A 21,988-nucleotide genomic window follows, 5' to 3' on the forward strand; every position below is an offset into this window, starting at 1 on the left:
GAATTTCTATGGGGGGTTTTCTGCTTGTCTGCTGTGACGTCAGCAGAAGAGCCACTGAAACTCTGGAACAATGACTGATATATAATCCTAAGAAAGACTTGCATTTATATAGTGCCTTTCACGATCACTGGATGTCTCAAAGCGCTTTACAACCAATGAAGTAGTTTGGGAGTGTAGTCACTGTTGTAATGTGGGGAACGCGGCAGCCAATTTGCACACAGGCAAGCTCCCACAAACAGCAATGTGATAATGACCAGATAATCTGTTTTTGTCATGTTAATTGAGGGATTTATATTGGCCAGGATACTGGCGATAACTCCCCTGCTCTTCTTTGAAATAGTGCCTTCAGATCTTTTATGTCCACTTGAGAGAGCAGACGGGGCCTCGGTTTAATGTCTCATCCGAAAGGCACTGCACTAGAGTGTCAGCCTAGATTGTTGTGCTCAAGTCCCTGGAGTGGAACTTGAACCCACAACCTTCTGACTCAGGCGTGAGTGCTACCCACTGAGCTACAGCTGATGTCGGTTGAGATGATGGAATACCATACAAGTTTTAGCGTGCTCTTCCATTAAATTGTCAGTTTTTTAATCGCACAATTTACCCTCTGGCCATTCACCTATCCCAGGAGATAAAGTCAGTAAAATGAATGCCAGTACAGATTATAACTGAATTGTCAGGAGGGGGCTTGATGGGCTAAATTAGATTTCTGCATTTCATGCTTTCTCATTGATCTCCTTTTCAGTAACACCAACACGAGTCTGTTTCTGTTAACTGTTGCAACATTGTAACGGCTGGAAAACAGTATAGAAACAGCCTGCTGGGAGTCTGGCAAAACTCTTCGGGCTGGAAAAACCACCACAGCTGGTATACCGCCCAAAAAAACGCTAAGATTATTAAATTAAGGCTGGTGGAAAATTAATCAAAAAATGGAAAAAAAATCCACCCGGGGGGGGAAAAATCGCTGTTGTACGTCGATTCTCGGCGGAAAACCTGAGCCTCGTCAAATTTAGACCGAGGCTGCAAGTTGGGGCTAGGGAGGGGTGCAAAACACAAAAAATATTTTTCAATAAAAGAAAAAATTGGAAAACATTCTGAAGACCCTTTTCCATTGAATCGCTGTAAAATAATTTTAAGAAAAACCTTGTAACTTACCTTTTTGGAAGGGTTTCATACCTACCGCCCAGCTCCGGCTGGTTTCTCGTGGGCAGTTTTTTTCTGCTCACCTACGAGTCACTATTGTGACCAAACTTGGGCGGTAGCGGTTTTTTCAGCGGTCCGCTCCCCAGCGGTATTTCGAAATTGCTAGCAGAACATTTTGACCAAACTAGCACTGCGTGGTTTTCCGCTGAAAAACCTGGCGGAAATGCTCAGCAAATTCCAGCCCTTTGAGTTGGAAGAAAAAGAACAGCCCTCAGCTTTCGGTTAGGCATTTCACAACCTCCTGGATTCAACAATTGAGTTCAACAATTTTAGATCATAACCACTGCTCCCATTATTTTGGACAGCTGGTGTTAGTAATGGCACTGATGTTATCATTTACAGCTCCTCTAGACCCATCATTTGTTTCTTTACTTGTCCCATTACCACCAATTTTTACCTTGCACCATCATCCCTTCTGTCATTTAATCTCTCCTGCCCTCCACCCTATCACAGACCTTCCCTATTGCTCTTTCCTCCCTTTCCCTGCCTCTGTATTTGCTTAAGAACTGTTGCACAAGAATTAGGAGCAGGAATAGGCCATATGGCCCCTCGAGCCTGCTCTGCCTTTCAATAAGATCATGGCTGACCTTCGACCACAACTCCACTTTCCCGCCCGATATCCCTTGATTCCCCAAGAGTGCAAAAATGTATCTATCTCTGCCTTGAATATACTCAAAGACTCAGCATCCACAGCTCTCTGGAGCAGAGAATTCCAAAGATTCACAACCCGCTGAGTGAAGAAATTCCTCTTCATCTCAGTACATCTCCAACATTTTCCAGTTCTGACGACACGTCATCGATCTGAAACGGTAACTCTGTTTCACTCCACAGATGCTGCCTAACCCGCTGAGTCCAGCATTTTTTGTTTTTATTTCAGATTTCCAGCATCCGCAGTATTTTGCTTTTTGTATTTGGCCTGATTTTTTATTCATTTCTTTTCCGCAGTGCACTAAATAGAGTATGAGAGGAAGCTTGCCAGGAACATAAAAACTGACTGCAAAAGCTTCTAGAGATATGCGAAGAAAAAAAGATTAGTGAAAACAAACATAGGTCCTTTGCAGTCAGATTCAGGTGAATTTATAATGGGGAACAAAGAAATGGCAGACTAGTTAAACAAATACTTTGATTCTGTTTTCACGAAGGAAGACACAAATAACCTTCCGGAAATACCAGGGGACTGAGGGTCTAGTGAGAAGGAGGAACTGAAGGATATCCTTATAAAGCGGGAAATTGATGGGATTGAAGGCCAATAAATCCCTGGGACCTGATAGTCTGCATCCCAGAGTACTTAAGGTAGTGGCCCTAGAAATAGTGGATGCATTGGTGATCATTTTCCAACAGTCTATCGACTCTGGATCAGTGCTGGGACCCCAATATACATTAATGATTTAGATGAAGGAATTGAGTGTAATATCTCCAAGTTTGCAGATGACACTAAACTGGGTGGCGGTGTGAGCTGTGAGGAGGATGCTAAGAGGCTGCAGGGTGACTTGGACAGGTTAGGTGAGTGGGCAAATGCATGGCAGATGTAGTATAATGTAGATAAATGTGAGGTTATCAACTTTGGGGGCAAAAACACGAAGGCAGAATATTTTCTGAATGGCGGCAGATTAGGAAATGGGGAGATGCAATGAGACCTGGGTGTCATGGTTCATCAGTCATTGAAAGTTAGCATGCAGGTACAGCAGGCGGTGAAGAAGGCAAATGGTATGTTGGCCTTCATAGCTAGGAGATTTGAGTATAGGAGCAGGGAGGTCTTACTGCAGTTGTACAGGGCCTTGGTGAGGCCTTACCTGGAATATTGTGTTCAGTTTTAGTCTCCTAATCTGAGGAAGGACGTTCTTGCTATTGAGGGCGTGCAGCGAAGGTTCACCAGACTGATTCTCGGGATGGCGGGACTGACATATGAGGAGAGACTGGATCAACTGGGCCTTTCTACACTGGAGTTTAGAAGGTTGAGAGGGGATCTCATAGAAACATATAAGATTCTGACGGGACTGGACAGATTAGATGCGGGAAGAATGTTCCCGATGTTGGGGAAGTCCAGAACCAGGGGACACAGTCTGAGGATAAGGGATAGGCCATTTAGGACTGAGATGAGAAACTTCTTCACTCAGAGAGTTGTTAACCTGTGGACTTCCCTACTGCAGAGAGTTGTTGATGCCAGTTCATTGGATATATTCAAGAGGGAGTTAGATATGGCCCTTACGGCTGAAGGGATCAAGGGGTATGGAGAGGAAGCAGGAAAGGGGTACTGAGGGAATGATCAGCCATGATCTTATTGAATGGCGGTGCAGGCTCCAAGGGCCGTATGGCCTACTCCTGCACCTATTTTCTATGTTTCTATATAAACACACTTGTCCACTAGGTGATGCTGTGTTTCCCTGGCAACTGCATAAATAAGAAGCACTGCTGAAGTTTAACAGAAATGTTTGTGTTGCCTTAGAGTTTGGAGTATCTGTGAAGCTACTTTTAACAGTTTTACAATTAACTCACGACTGATCGTAAATGAATGGTTCAGTTAGCCGCCTGCCCTTCCCTTCCCTTTTTTTGCATGCACAGTGCTGGGGATAGACTCATACATGCAGTGGCATTGCATATTTTTAAATGCAATGATAGAAAACCAGATTTTATAGTTCAGTTTTCAGTTATGAAAATTATTGGTCAACCTTCCCTAAAACTTGACTTTCTACTTCATTTCAAAATCGAACAGGTGGCAGAAATCTGTTTTATTTCTCACTTTCAGCTTGAATCTGTCTGATCTATTAGCTGCTTTGCATCTGTGACTCTCGCGCGAGTAAACGACAAGCAAAAGGAAATAAAAATTAACGGCAGAATTGCCACTGGCAGCGCTCGCATATATCTTAGTGCTGGACATGGTGAGGTCCAAGTCTACATTGCCTGCCTGCTCCCTTGAACAGTGATGTGACATGCCCTAGCATGTTGTAGAAAGGAGAATATAAGAAAAGCAAGTATTTTAGGTGTAGGAGAAAAAACTAGTTATTTTATTAGTCAGCAAGTTGAAATATTTCTGTTTTAAGACAATTAGCCAAAGAGTTTGCACAGGCACAGAAGCCAAAAGTCTCCCTTCTGTGCTGTAACTTCCATGATTCCACTCTATTCTCTGCAAGTATTGTTATCTTATGCAGACAACGATGAGGATTAATGGCAGTAAGCAGCACTACAATGGGATACTACAGTTAATAAAGTGAAGACTGGGGCTCCCCAAGCACATGCTATTCTTACCTAGTCACTACTCTTAATTCTAGATGATATCTCACACTATGGGACTTGGCTCCACACTTTTAGTTTCTCAATGTAACAAAAGATACATTGCAGCCCAGATTTTCCTGCAACGGCAAGTTCGGCGACACACGGTAAATGTCACCATCTAACACATTAGTCTCACCGTTGATAACTTGCCCTTTATTTCACTGCATTTTTAATTAAAATATGCCATGGCAAACATTGGAGGTGGCGTGGCCATTTATTTCCAGCGATTTGACAAACATATATGATGCAAAATATATTACCTTTATGAGGAGCAGTCATTAGCTGCTAGAAATAGCAACAGCAATCTCCCAGAACCTCTTCACAACTAATGATAGAGAAAACCAACCTTGAACTGAAATAGAAATTGGAGGTCCAGTTAATTCCAGACCGTTTCTAATGTTGAGCATGTCCATAAAACTGGCAGTTCATACAGATACGGAAGGGGTGAAATTGGGGTAATTTATGCCACCCGGGGGCGCTAATGGGGCACAATTGACTTTGCGACAGTTGACGCAGCGCCGCTTACAACTCCCGCTAAATTTGGTGGGGGGTTTAGCGGTGGCGCTACAGCATTACGGCCCGATCTCCTGCGCTTGGAGATTGTGACATCATCGCCATGCGCATCGCCCCGTTAGCATTGTAGAACTTTTTTAGTGTTCTTTGACAAGACAATCCTAATAGGCAGCAGTCAGTATGGTTTGTGCAATAGATTAGATTTATTAAGCTTACAACAATAGTATACTTCACAAAAAGCAAAAGCTCGCAGACCCAGGTCCCTGGAAACTCCTGTGCACAGGTCGATGATGTCCTAAATCTGTACGTTGCTATTCCAGCCATCTCTGTGCAAAGGTATTTTTTGAGTATTGATATTTTAACCAATTTCTTATCAAAGATTTGTTTGTCCATATATGGTCTTTAACAAAATCACCTTGTTTAATTTGTTCTCGTGGTCAAAATACCATTGTCACTCAAACCAGAGCTAGTATTCTGGCCACTTCTGCCTCCAGTAATTTTCCATCAACCCAATTGTCCATGTTATCTTGTTTACAGATTCCTTCATCTCCTCGGAATTTACCTTATTTATGCTATTGTATTCTAACTGTTAGATTTGATTGGACCGACTCCAATTTCTACTTTGTTATTATAATCATAGGCAGTTCCCCTGAATCGAGGATGACTTGCTTCCACGTCAAAAAGTTCACAGGTGTTTCAATTTTCAATGAAGGACCTAAAATTCCAGGTCCAGAACTAAATCTTGAAGTGTGGAAGATGTCTGTGCGTGGATTTTTTTAATGTGTAGTGGCCGTTGCACACCAGCCACCACATGGGCTTGACAGAGCTAGGTCTTGGTCCAGTGACAAGGATTAACCAAGATGACTGGAGACCAGCTCTGCTGCACAGATCTAGTGCGCACACACATCGCAGTGTGGGCTGGCCCGTGCTGCCCCTGGGCCCTCGTCTGTTCTGGGCCCCGAACTCTCGCCTCTCCTGGGTCCCGATCACATCCCTCTACAATCTCTCGCTGCTCCTTCGCCCTGACCTCACAGCTCCCGCTGTACCTGCCCACGCTCCAATCACCGACCTTGATCTTGGTGACATCCCCTTTCCCTGCCGTTGCTCTCCTGCTCCAGCACATGCTGCTTCCTGGAGTGGTCCTTCCGTTCCCGGGCCTGCTCTGATAGTGCTCACAGGCTGGGGGTCGCTCAGCCACATCTGCCTGATGGGTGATTGACAACACATTATAATAATGTGACCTTGGTTCACAACTCGTGTTGGCTTGTTATTTGAACCTCGTCAAAACTGAGCTCTGTGTACATTCAAGGAGCTTCTAACATTCCCATGCCCACAGAGAATCATGGGTATGATTAGTTTGGTCAATGACTACGAATTGAATATATATATGAATCTCTAATACTAGTCTTTGTTACAATCCCCACCTTGAGGATGAAATGTTTTAAACATTGATTCCTCGACTACCTTAATCTAAGTTATGCATAGTTATTGCTTTCTCGCTTTGGGCATTGCTAGCAGGGAGACTCTGAAATTAAGACTTCCCCCTTATAGGCCATTGCTTTGAGGGGGAGACCCCTTGCCCAAATTTACTTTACTGTTTCGGTGTTCGAATTCTGCCCCGCCTGGGGTATCTTTCCTGATCTTACCCCACCTGGGGTCTCCTTTACATTGCTTACTTGAGGCTGAGAAATTCTTTCCGACTCCTCATCATGATATTGGCTAGCCCTCTTAATCTGGATCAGCAGTATATCCAGATCAATTCACTACCTCCGATATCCATATGCTTCATGACACTAACTTTGTCCATTCTGAAATCTGGTATGATTCTGGATTATGCATCAAAGCCTTGCTATATGGGGTATATATATCAAATACACTATCATTATAAGTTGGAGAAGTACCAGAGCGTGTAAAATAATATGAACGTAAGGGTGTGCTGAAATATTGTGCAGCTTATACTTCAGTATCTCATTTACTGTCGGTTTCACTTGAACATGGGTTTTGAGACAGGTCCTGTTAGACACGTAAAGCATGGTACAGAAGGCACCACTAAAATCACCTCATACTGGGTTCATACTGGCTTTTCCCACATTCTGTTACCTACAAAACACAATTACAGTTAAAGTTATAATTCAGTCTCACAATCGACTAAGTACCTACATTTTAAGCGACAATGATGCAGACAAAGAAAACATACATTGTAAAGAAAGTTGAAGTTTAACATCTAACAAGTCATGGACTTAAAAGATTCTCCAAATCTCACTCTTACTCATACCCATCTTGTGGATAATTCTTGCTCAATTTATTTCTCCCGAGCCTTCAATTTTCCCAATCCATGTAACTCCACTTCAACTTCAATTTAAATCTCTCTTAACAGGTACCAATGTGCTTAACTCTCGTCTGATTATTTCATTAATTAGATAGTTTCTTGATGGAGTATGTACCAATGCTTAAAAGATTGTCTCACCGCCTGTGCCACATTAATCATTTCACGTCTTGCTGTTGTCAAGTATGTCTGTGACCCGTTCTTCAGTGTAAATTCACCATGCATTTCCGCATGTTAAATGCTTCAGATACCATGTCATGTCTGCACTCTTACACCGGTATCTCTATGCTATCTGATACAAGACTTCTTGGGCTTTCAGGTAATCTTATCAAAAGATTGTAGTTGTCTGCAGATCTTTGCTTATCTTCCACTGCATGTTCCAGATGTCTAGGGTAGTGACCAGCTATCAAATTCCGTTTTAATAAGAACATAAGAACATAAGAAATAGGAGCAGGAGTAGGCCATACAGCCCCTCGAGCCTGCTCTGCCATTTAATACGATCATGGCTGATCCGATCATGGACTCAGGTCCACTTCCCTGCCCGCTCCCCATAACCCCTTATCGATTAAGAAGCTGTCTATCTCTGTCTTAAATTTATTCAATGACCCAGCTTCCACAGCTCTCTGAGGCAATGAATTCCACAGATTTACAACCCTCAGAGAAGAAATTCCTCCTAATCTCAGTTTTAAATGGGCAGCCCCTTATTCTAAGATTATGCCCCCCTAGTTCTAGTCTCCCCTATCAGTGGAAACATCCTCTCTGCATCCACCTTGTCAAGCTCGTTCATAATCTTATACGTTTCGATAAGATCACCTCTCATTCTTCTGAATTCCAATGAGTAGAGGCCCAACCTACTCAACCTTTCCTCATAAGTCAACCCCCTCATCTCCGGAATCAACCCAGTGAACCTTCTCTGAACTGCCTTTTCTTAAAAGGTACAGAGGCAAGGACACCAATGTTTCCAAGAGAAAGCTATCGGTTTACTATTCTTGACTACACTTTTCTGACTTTCACTAGAATGATTCAATTATCCTGTTTCTATCTCATATCCTCATTCACTTCCTTCTCCATTTTACACATCCCATTAATTACCATTCATATCTCATTCCTGATACCTGGAGGAGCTTTACTATCCAAAATTATTAAATATTAAAGATAGAAAACATAGATCAAACATTCTAACTTGGTCCAAGTCATTAACACATTTTTTTTTAATTCTTTATAACCCGTTACATTTTATTTTCCTTCTGGCACATGGGAAAACATTCCCTTACAATTAAGAAACTTAAATTAATAATGTCCATTATTCAAAAGACTTTCCTTGCTGAATTAATAAAACACATGTCAGCAGAAAGGGTTAACATCTTTGCAGGTTTGTAAGAAGGTGGAGCAAAACATTGTCTGACTTCATTACGTGACTTTGCGTAATTGTTTTTTAAAAACCTTCCCTGATATGAGAGACAAGTGCTCGCAATTCATCTCGATCTCCCCACCTCGAGCATGTCTGTCTCTCATCAGAGAATATGGCATTTTAGATTGCCTCTAAACTTTCCAGCATTACTTCCAAACTGCCCAGTATCTTCCATTTAAAACAGGTGTCCAAACCCAAGATTTTCCAATACAATCAAAATCATCTCAAACATCTCAAAATTCCAATTCAAATACTGCCAATCTTTTCATAGGGTGTCTTCCCTTTTTTGTTCTCAATGTCAAAGCCTCATGTCCGGAACTAGGGACATTCACACTTTGAAATAACCAGAATTTCATCTTAGCCACAATGAAAATCCGGTTTTCATTAGTTAATTAACCTTAATAAACCCAATCACATTCAGACCAATATTTTTTTTTCGTAGCCAATATGTTATTAACTAAACACAATAGAGCGCAGATAAAATAAAACAAAATAACTCAGTAAGTTACATCAGTTTCCATATTCTTCTTTCTTCGGATGACTTTCCAATTAACTGTAAAAATACTGACTATAACTAGAAAAACACTGGTTTTTGTATTTAACAAACATCACACATTTTACACAAAAGGAAAAGGAGGGCAGAGTTTCCCTTAGCTTATAGCTCCGAAAAATTTATGTAGGCTTTTTAAAAAAAAGGACACTTAAAAAGACGGTGCTTTTTAAATATTCAAATTGATTTACTTGCAATAACCAAATTGAAAAGACAGTGCTTTGTTACAATTCAAATTGATTTAAAAGATTTTTAATTTAAACTACATAAGACAGTTGCAATTTAAAAAAATCCAATTAAAATGTTCAATTCATTCATTTTTAGCAACTGTAACTTCAAGGCTGAAATTTTATCTTTTGTTAAACAACCTGTCTTTTGTGCATTTCATGGCTCTGTAAATCATAATCAAAATAAATACCATCCAATTTATGTACCCTTCCATCATTGGTGGACTAGGACTCGGAGGCACGTGCAAGTGGCCAGTCGTTCCGGGGGAATTCTTTCTGCCCGACAGAGGTGTCTGGCTTTGTCTCATTCGTCTTGTGTTGAAGCTGCCGACTCTGCAGGTGTTTCTTCCGCCATCGAATCCGGAATTGATCTGCAGGTCGTTGGGCCCGTCACCGTTGTCGTGGTCCATACAGATCCGGTTGCGCCAAGTTGCCAGCTGGTGCCTGGAGGGGCTGAATTTTTGGAGCCACGAGCATGGCAATTCACTAAATATATTCAAAAAGGAGTTAGAGGAGTTAGATGAGGTCCTTACTACTAGGGGGATCAAGGGGTATGGCGAGAAAGCAGGAATGGGGTACTGAAGTTGAATGTTCAGCCATGAACTCATTGAATGGCGGTGCAGGCTAGAAGGGCCGAATGGCCTACTCCTGCACCTATTTTCTATGAGAGTGAGTGCTTGAGGTTCGTGTTGAGGAGTGGAGGGAACTCCGAGTTGAGGTGAGCACCTTCTGTCATGATCTTGGTGTTGGATGGATATGGCCGTCGGTGGCTGAAGGATAGTACAGTTGACGAAGGAATGGACTTTTTCATTTGCCCCACTTGAGCAAGCCTGGCCGGAGACTGTCCAGCCTAGGCCCATACGTTGTGCCCACGGTGTTCCTCTCGGCCTGTTGCGAGACTCCCTGATCTTGAGGGGCTCAAAGCTGTTTCTTCCAATGAGGAGGATGTTGGATGCATCCTCTCTTGGCTCGGGTATCTTTTTCGCCACTGACCTGAGGTGGGGGAGCTTCGCGCAGAAATTGGGACGTGGGATCTCGCTTCTGTCTCTGGGGATATGGGCATTCTCTATGATGGTAGGCAGCTGTTCAGCCTTTCCATCTGCTGCTTCAACAACCAGACCGTTTGCTCTTCTCCCTTCTGCTGTGATTCGGTCTCCACCACAGATGGCAAGCTCATACGGAAAGGCTAGACCTGGGAGCTCTAAGACATCGAAGATTTCAGGGTCTCCGAAACAGGCATTAGATTGGTCATGCAGCACTGCTTAGCCAAGATACGTTTCGAGGGACAATCCCTGTGGTAGATTCGACATAGAACGATCTTACAACAAGATCGTGTGAAAGGGCAAGCCAGGTATCTGGTGCACCTAGCGTTGACCTGTATGATCTGTGGCCCGTCTATTGGCCCCTCGTGGTGGATCTCTCCGCCGTGGGTCTCCCCACCATTTTGTCTTGGCATCGCATGCATGAAGGAGGCATGCTCTGTGCCTTGGCATTTCTTGCAATGCACCTTGGTCTAGCAGTCTTGCAATCTGAAAGGACGGTAGCTGTCGTTATCGGTCATGTGTTCTGACACGTGCTTCCTCCATGCGTTGCGTATGTAGGTAGGGAGTTTTTCGAGCATCGGATGAAGATAGTGGGGTAGTCAAGCAGCTCCAAGTCGGGCAAGTTGTCCATCTGTACTGCGATGTCCGTGCACAATTCGGCAAGTTCGAGACGTTTGTGGCTTTCGTCTGCCTTGAACTTCGGAAAGCTGTCAAGCTTTTGAAAGACGGATGTTGTAATCCTCTTCTTGTTACCAAAACTCTCTTCTAGTTCCTTCCATGTTTCCTGGTAGGCCGTTTCAGGGTCCGAAATATACCGGTGTTGGAACCTGTCTACCAATATCTTGACCCTCCCCTTTGTGAACTTGGCAAGAAAGGTAAGCTTCTGCATGGCTGGGGTCTGCGCCTGGTCTACCATGGCTTCGAATGCATGGCGCCATGGCTGAAACATGATAGGGTCCCCATCATAGACATCGGGCTCGTGTACAGGCCGGCACTGATGAGCGAGAGTGTCGGAAATGTCCTTTGTCAAGTTGAAGAATGGATCCCTCTTGTTGGTTGCCAGCTCGAGAAGACGGGGGCTCGGGTAGTTCGGTGCTACACCGCTGGCTGGTGGGACAGCTCTTCGTTCCGTTCCGGATGGCTGAAAGATCGGGGCTGCTGTCCGAAGCCGGAATACAGGGACAGACTTAACTGACCTATCCACCAGGTACCGAAATTGCAAGGCATGGTCATTTGAAGTCTGTTCCGGTGAGGTTCGGGCCCAAGGCCTCCATGCCTCTTGTTCAGCTCACTGCATCTCCTCTACTCTTGCTTGCTGTACGGTGGCAGTTTTCCTGGCTTGAAGTATCTGGAGGTCCACTTGGCCTTCGCTCCTGTCACTTTCAACTTGGCCGTTTGTCTCGCTATGACTTCCTCAAAGTCTGCATTCTTGGCGGCAGCAGCGGCGTCGGCTCGAGCGTTGATCTAAGGTAGTCCGACTGGAGGATGATGCAGCTGCTCCATCATGTGGGCGATGGCGCTGTTCGCGAGGTGACAGTTCTCTAGGAAGATTGATTCAGTTTGTTGAGCATCTTCCTTGAATGCTCCTGTTTTACCTTGAGTGTAGAGGTCGGCTGAGCGCAGACCACAGCTCCTCGTACGTCCGGAGTGTCGCGCGAGCCTCGGCTATGGCTGTTTGAAGAATGGTCTTATTGTCTGGGCCATCTTGTAGTTCTTCAAGAATTGGTTTGGTTCTCCGCCAGTGACTATGTAGTTTCTTTTTTCTTGCTTCTACGTCATTATTTAGGGCTTTTAGGGTAGGTTACCTCTCTGTGATTGACTCGGAGGGTGTGGCTCACAGGGAGAGATCTCCTCGAACTTTGAGCATAGATTTTCCTGGTGGAGGGATTTTGCGCTGTCAGGAACACCTGACGTGATGATCTCCTGCCTGGTGATTTGAGCGATTACTCGGGATAATTCTTAAGTCATGTTCCTCAGTTATTTTTACTGTACTGTTTTTGTCAGAGGGTAGCATACAGTGAGCGATTACTCTGATTTCCCAGCTAGCTTCAACACTACACCAAGAAATATGGCTAAAGGTCAGAGCTTCCGAATCCAAATCCTTTAATAAATGCAGTGTAAAACTGTTGGTAAAGAATAAAGACAGATCTAAAAGTCTTGTAATACAACAGTAACAATTGAATAAAAAACAGTAATAAAGAGAAGTTACTTATCTCTTGCTGTACAGCAGTGCCTGGTCTCCAGTCATCTTGGACCCCCTTGCCACTGGACCAAGACCTTGCTCAGCTAAGCCCGTGTGGTTGCCGGTGTGCAGCGACCACCCCACATTATAAGAACTCACGCACAGGCATCTTCCATTCCTTTAAAATGAAGTTCGGGACCTGGAACGTCAGGACCCTCATGGACAACTCCCAACAGTGACAGGCCGAAACGTCGTATCGCCATAGTTGCCCGGGAACTTAGATGCTTCGATGCCGACATCGCCGCCCTAAGCGAGACCCGGCGGGCAGGGGAAGGTCAGCTCAAGGAACAAGCTCGAGGTTACACCTTCTTCTGGAAAGGGAAACCAGAGGAAGAATGCCGCCTCCACGGAATCGGTTTCGCTATCAAAAACGAGCTGGTCCGCCGCCTCAGAGACTCCCTTGCGGGATTAGCGTACGTCTCATGATTCTCTGACTCACCCTATCCCAGAATCAATGCGCCACAGTCATCAGTGCATAGGCCCCAACACTCGATACGACAGATGAGACCAAAGAGGGTTTTTACTCCAGCCTCGAAAAATTCCTGTCCCGTGTCCCTGCGGACGACAAACTGATCCTCCTCAGTGACTTCAACGCCAGGGTCGGCAAGGGCACAGCCCTCCGGGGAGGCGTGATCAGCAGCGAGGGGATAGGGAAAACCAACTCCAGTGGTACCCTGCTCCTGACAAGATGTCTAGAACATGACCTTGTCATCATCAACACCTTGTTTCGCCAGAGGGACAAGTACAAGGCATCGTGGCAACACCCTCGCTCCTATATCATCGTCCGAGCCAAGGATCGCAATGATGTGCGCATCACCCGCACCATGACAGGAGCTAATGACTGCTGGATGGACCACCGCCTAATCCGTTCCATCATTAACATCAACATAGCCCCAAAGAAGAGACGGCAGCAGAAGCAGTGCCGTAAAAAAGTCAATGCCAGGGCACTCAAAGACCCAGCTAAGAGAGCCCTATACTGTCAGCACCTCACTGCTAATCTGGCATGATGACCCTGAGACGCAGAATGCCCACAGCGCTTGATTTGCCCTCCAGGCCTCCATAACCACTGCCTGCGAAGAGACGCTCGGTCACTCAACCAGGAAACACCAGGACTGGTTTGATGAGAATGACCAGGAGATCCAACAGCTAAAAGGTGGCAAGTGCAAGGCATTTCTGAGTCTTAAACAACAACCCAACCCGGGAGCAGCAAAGCAGCATTACAGACGGCTTAAGGCCGAGGTCCAACAAAAAACTCGGGACCTAAAGAACAGGTGGTGGATGGAGAAAGCACAGGAGATACTGCAGCTGGCCGACAGCCATGATGTGCGAGGATTCTTCACCGCAGTCATGGCCACCTATGGCCCAAAGACCCAAGGCCCCACCCCATTGCTGGCCAAGAATGGGGAAACCCTCATCAAGGATACCGAGGCAGTCAGGGGCTGCTGGAAGGAGCACTTCAAAGATCTCCTCAATTGAGATTCTGCCTTTGACTCGAGTGTCCTCGACTCCATCCCGCAGCATGCTACCCGCCACCATCTCAATAAAACCCCAGCCCTGCACGAGGTAGAAAAAGCCATAAGACAGCTTAAGAACAACAAGGCTACAGGAGCAGATGGAATCCCTGCTGAGGCACTGAAGTATGGTGGAGAGGCACTGTTGGCGTGAATGTATGACCTCATCTCTCTCATCTGGAGGGAGGAGAGCTTGCTGGGAGATCTCAGAGATGTAGTGATCGTGACCATCTTTAAAAAAGGGGACAAGTCCGACTGCAACAACTACAGAGGAATCTCCCTGTTATCAGCCACTGGGAAAGTCGTCGCTAGAGTCCTCCTCAACCGTCTTCTCCCTGTGGCTGAGGAGCTCCTCCTGGAGTCACAGTGGGGATTTCGTCCTCTACAGGGTACAACGGACATGAATTTTACAACGTGACAGCTGCAAGAAAAATGCAGGGAACAGCACCAACCTTTGTACATGGCCTTCTTTGACCTTACAAAGGCCTTTGACACTGTCAACCGCAAGGGTCTATAGAGCGTCCTCCTCCATTTCGGCTGCCCCCAAAAGTTCGGCATCATCCACGATGACATGCAGGCCGTGATCCTTATCAACGGATCCATTGCAGACCCAATCCACGTCTGGACCGGGGTCAAACAGGGCTGCATCATCACTCCAACCCTCTTCGCAATCTTCCTCGCTGCCAGGCTCCACCTCACAATAAGCTCCCCGCTGGAGTGGAACTAAACTACAGAACCAGTGGGAACCTGTTCAACCTTCATCGTCTCCAGGCCAGATCCAAGACCACCCCAACCTCTGTCGTCGAGCTACAGTACGCGGATGACACCTGGGTCTGCGCACATACAGAGGCTGAACTCCAAGTCATAGTCAACATATTCACTGAGGCAAAGAAAAGCATGGGCCTTACACTAAACATAAGTAAGACAAAGATCCTGCCACACAGCACTGCCCCCCCCCCCCCCCCCCCCCACAATCATCAAGATCCACAAGACTCCCAAAGCAAGTGCTCTACTCGGAATTCCTTCACGGCAAACGAGCCAAAGGTGGGCAGAGGAAACATTTCAAGGACACCCTCAAAGCCTCCTTAATAAAGTGCAGCATCCCCACCGACTCCTGGGAGTCCCTGGCCAAGAACGCCCTAAGGAGGAAGTGCATCCAGGAGGGCGCTGATCAACTCGAGTCTCATCGCCGAGAGCATGTAGAAACCAAGCGCAGGCAGTGGAAAGAACATGCGGCAAACCAGCCCCACCCACCCCTTCCCTCATTGACTGTCTGTCCCACCTGTGACAGAGACTGTGGTTCTCGTATTGGACTGTTCAGTCACCTAAGAACTCAATTCCGAGGGACTGCCAATGATGATGGACTGTACATCAAAGATAAAATACAATAATTCCAGAACGATTGGATAGGAAGAACATACGACCATAAGAAATAGGAGCAGGAGTAGGCCACCTGGCCCCTCGAGCCTGTTCCGCCATTTAATAAAATCATGGCTGATCTGATCATGGACTCAGCTCCACTTCCCTGCCCGCTCCCCATAACCCTTTATCTCCTTATCGTTCAAAAATCTGTCTATCTCCGCCTTAAATATATTCAATGACCCAGCCTCCACAGTTTTCTGTGGCAGACAATTCCATAGATTTACAACCCTCTGAGAGAAGAAATTCCTCCTCATCTCAGTTTTAAATGGACGGCCCCTTATTCTGAGACTATGTCCCCTAGCTTTAGTTTCCCCTATAAGTGGAAATATCCTCTCTACATCCACCTTGTCGAGCCCCCTCATTATCTTTTAAGTTTCGATAAGATCACCTCTCATTCTTCTGAACTCCAAAGGCCCAATCTACTCAACCTATCTTCATAGGTCAACCCCCTCATCTCTGGAATTAACCTAGTGAACCTTCTCTAAACAGCCACCAATGCAAGTATATTCTTCCTTAATACGGAGACCACAACTGCACGCAATAGTTTAGGTCTGGCCTCACCAAAACCCTGTACAGTTGTTGCAGGACTTCACTGCTTTTATACTTTATCCCCCTTGCAATAAAGGCCAACATTCCAATGGCCTTCCTGATCACTTGCTGTACCTGCATACTAACCTTTTGTGTTTCATGCACAAGGACCCCCAGGTCTCTCTGTAATGCAGCACGTTGCAATTTTTCTCCATTTAAGTTATAACTTGCTTTTCTATTATTACTGCCAAGGTGGATAACCTCACGTTTTCTCACAATATACTCCATCTGCCAAATTTTTGCCCACTCACTTAGCCTGTCTATATCCCTTTGCAGATTTTTTGTGTCCGCCTCTCAATTTGATTTCCCACACATCTTTGTATCATCAGCAAACTTGGCTACATTACACTCGGTCCCTTTATCCAAGTCATTAATATAGATTGTAAATAGTTGAGGACCCAGCACCGATCCCTGCGGCACCCCACTAGTTACTGTTTGTCAACTGGAAAATGACCCATTTATCCCGACTCTCTGTTTTCTGTTAGTTAGCCAACCCTCTATCCATGCTAATATATTACCCCCAACCCCGTGAACTTTTATCTTGTGCAGTAACCTTTTATATGGCACCTTATCGATTGCTTTCTGGAAATCCAAGTACATCACATCCACTGGTTCCCCCTTATCCACCCTGCTTGTTACATCCTCAAAGAACTCCAGCAAATTTGTCAAACATGATTTCCCTTTCATAAAACCACGTTGACTCTGCTTGATTGAATTATGCTTTTCCTGCTACTGCTTCCTTAATAACAGACTCCAGCATTTTCCGAATGACAGATGTTAGGCTAACGAGTCTATAGTTAATTACATAACTGTAACTCTAGGAAGGTTCACAAATACAGAAGATCCGTTTCTGATTAACAAAAGTTAAATGTAGTTCTAGCTAAAATGGATGCTGGCTCCCTGCTTCTCTTTGTTTCTCTCCCTGTCTTTCTGCCTGTCTGTGTCTAATTTGAAAACATCACCTAGTAGTGGGAAAATGGTAATACAGCATACAGTGGCCACAAGCTGTCAAAAAGCTCCAACCATTACACCCTCTGTCTAAAAATAACAAGGATTGAAATTTTTACTCGTTAGAGTTTAGTTCCTCTTAGTTCGTGAGGTGGCTTCAAGGCGGACACCATCTGTATGGGTACGAGTTCAATCTCAGGTAGCTGCAATGCATGCCATCACTGCAGACCATACCATCCACCTTACGTACCCTTCCGTCATCGGTGGAAGGACTCGGAGCACGTGCAAGTGACCAGTCGTTCCGGGGAAGTTCTTTCTGCTGGAGGAGAATGACAAAAAGCGATAGTTGACGAAAGCGCGCAGACCCAGGTCTCTGGAAACTTTCGTGCACAGATCGATGTTGTCCTAAATCTGTACGTTGCTATTCCAGCTGTCTCTCTGCAAAAGTATTCTTTGAGTATCGATATTTTAACCAATTTCTTATCAAAGGTTTGTTTGGCCAGTGTCCATATATGAGGCTGGATTTTCATCATTTAGCCCTACCTCTGGTTTTCCGGTGGTATTTCGGTGTCATTTACACATCGCATTTTTTTTTAACCATCGAAATACCACATTCATTGAAGGCCGCTATTATCATCAAATATGACCAGTGGTAGGGCTAATTATATTTTGTTCTTATTTTTGATCGAGCAACACTCAAAGTTAAATGGGTGGTATTTTTGCGGGTGTTAAAATTATTGGTATTGATGTATTTACCTCTGGTGGTAATTTTCGGTGGTATTTCGGTGTTGGAGTCTTGGCCGCACATAAAAGAAGTGCAGGGTGGGGGCTGATGTTATATTGCTGTTTTTGTTCTTGCTGTTGATGTTGTAGTTCTTGTAATTTTTCTTGTTGTGTTGTTGTTATTATACTGTTGCAAAACTTTTTAAATCGTTGAAGTTCAAAAATTATTTATTTATTGACTTTTGCGTTTTTCAAAGTTTACAACATTTTATTACGTTTTGTTAAACCTAACCATTCTTGTATTGTGGCTAACTTTTAGAAAATGAAGGGTAAAACTCAACGATAGAGTGGGCGGTAAAGGTGAAACGTAACTCTCACTGTTCAAGCAAAGCGTTGATTTATGAGCTGCTGATGTCCTCAAATATCCTCAAATGTTCTCAAAATGTTCTCAAAATGTCCTAAAATGTCCTCCAATTTTCTTAAATGTCCTTAAAGTGTCCTACAATTTTCTCAAATAATCAACTAAAACCTCAAATAACCTTAAAATCTAACTCTGAACTCACATAAAGATGTCTGTGTAAAACCTGGCCTTCGCTCCTGTGGAATGGACTGCAGCTCCGGTTTTTAAAATGGTGTCCGTTGCACTGGATTCAATCAGATAAGATCAGATAAGACTACGCTTTTCTCGTTGGTAATTTAGGCCAGTGGTAAAAATGGTGGTATTGATGAATTTACCTCTGGTGGTAATTTTCGGTGCTATTTCAGTGTTGCACACAATGACATCATAAAAATGGCAAAAAAAAATAAGATCGGTAGTATTTTTTACCACCGGTGGTAAATCATTGATGAATTTAACACCAGTGGTATTTCGATGCTAAATTATGAAATGGGCAATATTTCAATGGTAATCTGCGATGAATTTACCCCTGATGGTATTTTCAATGGTAAATGGGTGGTAAATGATGAAAATCCAGCCCATGATCTTTAATAAAATCACCTCCTTGACCTCCATAATCTCCTTACTCTTGTCTCGACTTATAAAGACAAGTATTCCGTATGCCTTCTTAACTACCTTATCTACCTGGCCTGTTATCTTCAGGGATCTGTGGACCTGCACTCCAAGGTCACTTTGTTCCTCTACCCTTGTCAGTGTCGTACTATTTAATGTGTATTCTCTTGTTAGACCTCCCCAAATGCAATACCTCACACTTATCCAGATTGAATTCCATTTGCCATTGTTGTGCCCACCTGACCAGTACATTGATATCTTCCTGCAGTCCGCAGCTTTCTTCTTCATTATCAACCACATGGCCTATTTTAGTGTCATCTGCAAACTTCTTAATCATACTCCCAACTTCAAGTCCAAGTCATTGATATATACCACATAAAGCAAAGGACCTAGCACTAAGCCCCAGGACTGAGCCCTGCGGAACCCCACTGGATACAGCCTTCCAGTCATAAAAACACCGATCAACCATAACAATGACTTCCAGTCGTCTAAAAGTCTTTCAATTTCTTGACATTAGGCATCAATATTCTTTGTAACAGCTTTTGCTGCATCCTCCAGCCCAGTTTATTCGTTCAGTGGCAGTATCCAAGGCCCTACCATCTTCAGCTGCTTCATCAATGACCTTCCTTCCATCATAAGATCAGAGGTGGGATGTTCGTTGATGACTGCACAGTGTTCAGTTCCATTCGCAACTACTCAGATAATGAAGCAGTCCGTGCCCACATGCTGCAAGACCTGGATGACATTCAGGCTTGGGCTGATCAGAGGCAAGTAACGTTCACATCACACACATGCCAGATAATGGGCATCTCCAACAAGCGAGGGTCTAAACACTGCCCCATGACAGTCAACGGCATTACCATCACCGAATCCCTCACCATCAACATCCTGGGGGCCACCATTGACCAGAAACTTAAGTGGACCAGCCACATAAATACTGTGGCAACAAGAGCAGGTCAGAGGCTGGGTATTCTGCGGTGAACGTCTCACCTTCTGACTCTCCAAAGCTTTCCAGCATATACAAGGCACAAGTCAGGAGTGTGATGGAATACTCTCCACTTGCCTGGATGAATACAGCTCCAACAACACTCAAGAAGCTCGACATCATCCAGGACATCAACCTGCTTGATTGGCACCCCATCCAGCACCTTAAACATTCACTCCCTCCACCACTGGCGCACCGTGGCTACAGTGTGTATCATCTACAAGATGCACTGCAGCAACTCGCCAAGGCATTTGCGACAGCACCTCGCAAACTCGCAACCTCTACCACCTAGAAGGACAAGGGTAGCAGCGCATGGGAACACCACCACCTGCAAGTTCCCCTGAAAATCACAAACCATCCTGGCTTAAAAGTGTATCGCTGTTCCTTCATCGTCGCTAGGTCAAAATCCTGGCACTCCCTAATAGCACTGTGGGAGTATCTTCACCACACGGACTGCAGCGGTTCAAGAAGGTGAATCACCACCACCTTCTCAAGGGATGGGCAATAAATGCTGGCCTTACCAGCAACGCCCACATCCCACTATTTCAATATAATTGGCCCAAGTTTCCACACGAAAAAAAACGGGCGCCCCTCCGAGCTGGGCGCCCGTTTTACACGCCTAAAACGGCGCCTAAAAAAAAAATCGCGATTCTGGAGCGTTCTGCAGCTCCTTGTCTGCCTGGTGCTGCGCCGATTTTGTAAGTGGGAGGGGGCGGGTACTATTTAAATTAGTTTTTTTCCTGCTGGCAACGCTGTGCGTGCGCGTTGAAGCGTTCGCGCACGCGCAGTGTGAAAAAAACATTGGCATTCGGCCATTTTTGTAGTTCTTTGTAGCTGTTTAATTTTTGAACATTTTTTAATAAAAGCACCTTGCCATCAGCACATCAGCACTTGCAGCCTTCTCACTGTCTCCTTCCCACCCCCCCCTCCCCCGGGAACGAACGGCTGTTTCCTTCCCCCCTCCCCTCCCGCTCAGCGGCAACAAACGGCCGTCTCTTCCTCCCCCCCCTCCCCCGCTCAGCGGCAACAAACGGCCGTCTCTTCCTCCCCCCCCTCCCCCGCTCAGCGGCAACGAACGGCTGCAGAATTCTCCCTGGCTGAAGCACTTTCACACAGGTAGGAAGATGGTTTATTTAATCTTTTCTTTGCTTATAAATGTTTATTCAGGTTGGATTTATTTGTATAATATTTGTAGAAGTATAAATAAGGATTTATTGTAGAATTTAATGAGTTCCCTTCCCCCCCCCCCCCCCTCCCTCCCACCTCGTTCTGGACGCCTAATTTGTAACCTGCGCCTTATTTTTTAATGTGTAGAACAGGTTTTTTCAGTTTTACAAAAATCTTCACTTGCTCCATTCTAAGTTAGTTTGGAGTACGTTTTCTCTGTAGAAACTTTCAAATCAGGCGTCAGTGGCCGGACACGCCCCCTTTTGAAGAAAAAATTCTGTTCCAAAGTAGAACTGTTCTACCTGACTAGAACTGCAGAAAAAAAAATGTGGAGAATTGCGATTTCTAAGATAGTCCGTTCTCCACCAGTTGCTCCTAAAAATCAGGCGCAAATCATGTGGAAACTTGGGCCCAATTATACTCTTCATAATTACAACAAAAATAACTTGTTTTCTCGGCTTCAAGGTAGTAAAATGTCTCAAGGCGCTTCACAGAACAATCTATGCTTAAAAAGACAAGTGGTTAATAAAAAAATCTTAAAAGAAATGAATCACTGATAAGATATTTTTATTGGCATGACATTGCAATGGTTTAAGAACCTGTCTTTCAACAAGTGCCAATCAACAAACACATTAGCACGCCATGTAAATGCAATCGGAGAATGCATTTCAAATCAATAAATCAGACCGCTGCTGGGCCACCTGCACCATTATTTTTCAGTCTAAGTGGCAGCAGAATGAAAACTAGCTTCAATGTCGGAAGATCGTGATTGGCAATTTCAGTGGGGCTGGAACTATGATACTTACCTGCTACCTGTTTTTGCTGAGGGTAATGGCAGGGTGGCGCAAGT

Source organism: Pristiophorus japonicus, chromosome 2 (genome assembly GCF_044704955.1).
Source record: "Pristiophorus japonicus isolate sPriJap1 chromosome 2, sPriJap1.hap1, whole genome shotgun sequence".
Taxonomy (NCBI): domain Eukaryota; kingdom Metazoa; phylum Chordata; class Chondrichthyes; family Pristiophoridae; genus Pristiophorus; species Pristiophorus japonicus.